Source organism: Falco cherrug, chromosome 5, assembly GCF_023634085.1.
Source record: "Falco cherrug isolate bFalChe1 chromosome 5, bFalChe1.pri, whole genome shotgun sequence".
Classification (NCBI taxonomy): Eukaryota; Metazoa; Chordata; class Aves; order Falconiformes; family Falconidae; genus Falco; species Falco cherrug.
The window spans coordinates 35,033,308-35,039,050 of NC_073701.1; the positions used below are offsets into that span (position 1 = coordinate 35,033,308).

Consider the following 5,743-nt stretch of genomic DNA (forward strand, 5'->3'; position numbering starts at 1 on the left):
TGACACCATCCCTCTATGCTCTTGGTCGCTCTCCATTATACAATGCCCTCAAATAGCTGATCCTTTCAATATCATCAGACTCCCAGGGATTGTGACTGTAAGACAGTAACGGCCATATTCCTATCATTTCAGTCCAGAGATAGACTTGAGCGTGGGGAGACAAACATCCAGATACTCTATGGATTAAAGGACATTAAATGCTGCACATAAGTTATTTCCCTCTTCAGATTTCCTTTAAATTATGCCCCTCAGGGGCTATAAAGATGTGGTCACACTCAGATATAGCACAGTTCCTGGGCAACTTGCCTATACACTGCATTTTCCCTGGACACAGCTTGCTCTGTTGCCTTCCCGGACATGTTCCTTACACAACCACAAACAAAAGACCCATCAAGGTTGAGCTGATTTTCAAAGACTAGAGAGAACCTGGCTATACGCAAGTACATCCAGTCCCCTGCCTCTTCCTAGAGGTGGAAGACTCAGAGGTGAGACTCCTGGAGGCTGGCTGCAACTCACTGCTTTAGCTGGCAGATTTTCAACTCTAAAACCTTCCTGGGGAATTGCTTCTCTGAAAACATGTCCAGTTGCTCTCTCCCAAAGTAGTCCATGAGGGAGGAAAAAAAGAAAAAAAACCCTAAACCACCAACAAACACCTTTTCAAAAGGGTATTTCCAGTCCAAGCTCTATCATATTTTGCAGTTATTCTAAATAAGTGTTTTAATCTCTCTCATCACAGTGTCAAACGGCTTTCAGAGTCCCAAGTGTTCTGGTAGGTTGTAATGTCTTGGCAGGAAACCACTGTTCCACCACAAGAAAGCAAACCGCAAGAGGTTTGGGAAGAAGCAAGAACAGCACATACAACACACACACACCACTCCAAGCAAACAGATGGGCAAGTCAGCACACACAACGCAAACAGAACACTATTCTCTACAACACCTCAATTTTCCAGGGCCTCAGCGAGTGCAATCAGTCACAAGCTCTAAAAGAGAGAAAAGCTTCTTCCCCCAGCCCTGGCTGTTCAGTAACACACAGCAGCTTTGTTACGCAGAGAGCTAGCCACAGTCCTATGCTAGGAGAGCTCTACCGTGCAATGGTTAAGTACAATTTCTCTCAGAGGCTGTACTATTCTCTTGATTCTGCAGACAGCCGAACCTGTACATTCACTGCTGCTTTACATCCTTGGTTTCCTCAGTTTTAGCCTGGAAACCCTGTGAAAACTAGTCACAGCAGTGGCCCCTCAGAAATCAGCAAGTCTGACTTGCAACTTCCTATTTAACCCCAGCCTTCAATACTTTGAACAATGTAACGCTCTTGAAGCAGCTAAGACCAAATCACAAACACCTCCTGAGGTATTTACTGCTCCCACCAGCCATTGCTGGAAGTGCTCAAAGACATCCTTTGAGCTGCTGGAAAATGAAACTGGCATTTCTGCTCTAGAAGGAGCAGGCAAGAGCTCATCTCCATCGCTGCAAACATAAGCCAATTAAACAGGAGGGGAGGAGGGATGAAGGGTTGTTGTCTTAAGTCAGAACATGATTATTAGATGTTTTAGCTAACAGTAGAAACTGGGTAAAGGCACTGACATTTGGGGGGGAGGTGTTTTGAAAGTTATTTTAATTATGAGTTGAGGGAAAAAACCAACCCACCCCTCCTTTATGCACAAGAAGAAAAGAACCCTAATCCCACAACTGCAAACTGCAAAAGCTCATCTCCCAGCCTGCTACCAGCAAACAGGCAAACAAGCTGACAGAGAACAAGGCACATTTCTAGCTGGATTCTGTCAAATTGTTAGAAACCAGCCAGCTCAGAATGCTTTTGTTATGCCAAACCAGCTAGTCACGTTGAACTTTATTTTCTGACCAGCTTGTGCATGTTTAAGAACCTCCCCTTCGAACTGCCACATGTCCCAGGGAGACAGACAAATAAAAGTACAACAGATGCCTGAATGATTGGGAGGTGTTCTTCCCCTTGCCCCACATTTCCAAAACACAACCCATTCAGCAATCTAAACTGATTGTAGAGACCTGAGCAGAACACAAAGAAAAGCATCTTCCCACACCACCAAACTGGTTAGAAACACTGACTTCGGTAGCAATGCTTTCCCGATCATTTTACAGCAAGACCGAATCACTTCTGCCCTAGGTGCAGAGATAGCCAGCCAGCTGCTGCACACATGCCACTTAAGGTTTACAGCACAACCATATCAATGGCAGTATTAAGGACTTCAAAATTGCTCCACTGGACCAGAGCAGACTTGAAGCCCATTTTTGGGGGGGACAATGGTGAAAAAAAAGCCTGAAGTTGGTCTTTGTGGAATACCTTCACCCTAAGAAAAGCTCCCCCTAAAGCCTATTGTTTAGTACTTGGTCAATATCCTAAAAGTGTGAGAGTTTATTTTTTCCAAAAGCACCACACAAATACAAACCTGTAGTATTAGAAACCTGAAAAACACAAACATTTCTAGAGAAATCTCTGGTCCCTTTCAGGGAGGCTGCTAGGCTTTTAGACTCAAGGGTAACTTCCAGCAAGTTTAAGTTCCAAAGAACAGTTAACTATTACGTTAAAAAAGCCAAGACTCTTTTAGTGGGATGTATGCTTTATCACATTTTCATCTACTGTTGTCTTTTTCTTGCAGGACAGGAAATAGACATTTCTATTCATCCTGTTAGCCTTTGCCCTATTACTGATCAATACCTTCTATTTTTCACTTTAATGGAGGTAAACAGTCTCCTCTCTAGGGAAGCCTGCCTATGTCTTCAACAATAACTCCTGTTTGAGCCCCTTACACTGCAAAAGCAGTTTCAAACTTTCTGTAAGCAGGAACCATCTTCAGTATTTCCTCTACGTTTCCCACTCCTCCTCCTCTTGACAGCTTCACAGTGTTCCAGGCAGCTTTGATAGAGCTGTCTCTGAAACCACTCCAGTCCCTTTTCTGGAGCACAATTCATCAGAATTCAGTCACTCACATGTTCTTCCAAAGCCCTCTTTCCACTACGCGTTGCAGTTCCCAAGATAGAATTAGCCTTCGCGGTGCAACTGAAATTTCAAGGCACTGTGAGCATCCAAACAAGACCCATCACAACTCAGCTGCACTACAGGAGCACACAGGGCCTGTAACAGCCTCCTCACCTACCACATCAGCACACGTACTGTGTCTCCCCGTTAGTCCATTCAGCCTGAACCAGAGGAGGCACAGCAAACACAAACCCAGTGCCCACCACCCTGCTTGGGTCTACCGTGCTCCCAGCCCAGCTGGGGCAGAACACACCCTCGCAGACAGTGACACCCACCCAGCACCACTGAGAAGCGTGACAGCACCAGGGGCAGGGATGGGGCATGGGGAGGCCGGGTGGGCTGCAGCAGGGACATGCTGAGAGGAGGGGGGGAATTATGTGGGCGGCGCGGGGGGCTGCATGGGAGCTTGTGGGGAGGCGCGGGATGGTGCGTGTGTGTGCATGGAGGCCAGGCAGGAGGAAAGCGGGTGGTGGGGAGAGGCCGGGGGTGGCCGCCTGCGTCGAGGGGCAGTGGCGGGGGCTGTACGGAGGGGAAGGGGGGCGGCACACCGGGAGAATGGGTAGGGGGGCTGGGGGGGCCGCACCGCGGGGATCGCGCAAGCCACGCTGGGGAACGGGAGGAGGTAGGATTAGGGGGGCTGGGCGGGGGGGCGGAGGTCGCGACCACGCCAGGCCGAAGCGGTGCGTAAGGCCTTTGTGGGGGTCTCGGCGAGCACCCCCCCGCCCCCCCGCCAGCGCGGCCCCTCACGCCCGCCCCGCGCCCCGGCCACCCTGCCCCCGCCACGTCTTACCTCCCGGCGGGCGGGGCGGGGCTAGGCTGGGCTGGGCTCGGCCCGTGAGGGTGAGGAGGGGTCAGGAGGGGTCAGGTCGGGTCGGATCCGGTCGGGTCGGGCCCTGCCCCGCTGCCCCGCGGGCGGGCGGGCGCCGGCACCGGCGCGGGGGCGCTGCGGGCCTCAGGAGCCCATGGCGACGCCGGGCCCACCCCGGCCCTCCGCGCCTGCGCATGGTACGGCACGCCCCGCCCACTCCGCGCGCGGGCGGGGGCGGGGCAGCGGGAGAGCTGGGTGACGTAACCGCCCAGCTCTTAAAGGGGCGGCGCCGGCGCTCGGCCGGTGTGGGTGGCTGGGCTCGGTTGCTGCAGCGACCCGCGTTTCCCTGAGCCGGGCGGCTGGGGTGTCCGGCGCCCCAGCAGCTCTTCCCCCTCCCGAGGCCGGTTAAGGGCTGCACTGTGCCCAGGAAGATCCCCCCAGGCAGATTTCCACCTCTACCTCTGAGACGGTTTCCCAAAAACTCCAAGGAAAAACATATGTGTGGGTGCTGGAAACCAAAACTGTACCTCGACTGAACCTGGAACAAGAGATTTTTCAATCTAGAAACAAAATAACCAAAACCCCCTAAAACCAAAACCTGGAAAAAAAAACCAAACCAGCAAACCCAATCCTAAACCCTGAAAACCTATAATATGCAAGCAAACTGCGGGGGGGCAAGGGGAACTGTGTTAGCAAGAGGAGGAGATACCCCATCTGAGACATACCTGATGAGACCTTCTGCCTCTTCACAGAGGCACTCGCCCTCTTCTTTTGCAACATGCATGTGTGGGGCTGCTATCTCCCAAAATGGTGGTGCATTTCCCTCCTGCCCCAAAAGAGCTACAGTCGAGGCCCTGCTGCCTCTGCCCACTGCAGCGAGGCCCAGCACTCTGTGGAGCCAAGGCAATACGGGGGGGGGCAGGTATTGTCTTCCACGTAGGCAACATTCAAAACAGTATTGAGAAGGAAAAAAAGTCCAGTTTCACTCCGATGCCTCAAAAAACACACTCAAAACCGAGGCAGGACCAACACAGGATAGAGGCAACGGGACAATCCCCTACACCCCTGAACTTCCCTCCTCTTTCTCCTTCCTTGCCATCTTCTCTCCTCTGAGGAGCTGGAAGCCCCACACAGCAGGCAAACGAAGGAGAAGCTCTTCCTGCTCAGCTGGCAGAGAACAAGCTTGGAAGGCATTTGCAGTCACCAAGATCCACCATTTATTCCCAGCAGGTGGTTCTGAAAAATCAATTTCAAGAGTTTTTACACAGCCTGCAAGAAACAGGCCTCTCATCTGGATAATGCAGGGAAGCGTAACTACAGGAGCAGCGATTTAAAAATAAATCAGTATTAAAATTTAGTCATTTACTGCTAGGACAGGTTAGGCAACCAAAGGAGGAGAAACCCAAACAAACCACACTACCGCAGGCACTTTACAGGGAGGTTCAGCATGTTTGCATCAGGCACCGTGCTGCTGCCAGGTGCTCAGGGCTGCTGCGCTGACCCCTCTCCTTCCCCTTCCTCCATGATTTAAGTTTGAGGATAGAAGAAAGCAAGAAAACATAAAACCCAGGGTCCACCTCTGTTGAACTCTGTGCACACCCAAAGCCAACAACAGCATGGAAAGGCCCCATCCCTCTCCTGAAGGCCAGACGCCTGGGACACCAGCGGCTCAAATCCAGGAACTGAGAGATCCTGAATCAGATTTCACATAGCTTTTGCTGTTCCAAGGCTGCAACTGCAGAGATCAGCTCAGATTTATTTTTAGGCACTCCAGCCCTGTGCCTTTTTTCCAGTAATTCTGATCAAACTCGTTCCTGGAACTCAGGAACGGGTTCAGCCACAAGACGGTGCTTCCTGCGGGTAAGATGTCACTCCCAGCAAGGATGCCAGGGAAGGAAGAAATGACAGATGCTGGCG

General features: G+C 51.4%; 1 protein-coding gene across 2 annotated transcripts in view; it reads right to left on the reverse strand.

Moving 5' to 3' along the window:
* The window catches only part of TMEM184B (transmembrane protein 184B), a 30,621-nt gene extending 26,597 nt beyond the window's left edge, over positions 1–4,024 (reverse strand). The window contains exon 1 of one of the 2 annotated variants that reach the window (XM_055712605.1): positions 3,809–4,024. The gene's annotated coding sequence lies outside the window, so the exon portion shown is untranslated. The remainder of the gene's footprint in view (positions 1–3,808) is intronic. The other variant, XM_055712606.1, reaches the window with a different exon arrangement.
* Positions 4,025–5,743: the final 1,719 nt, after the last annotated feature.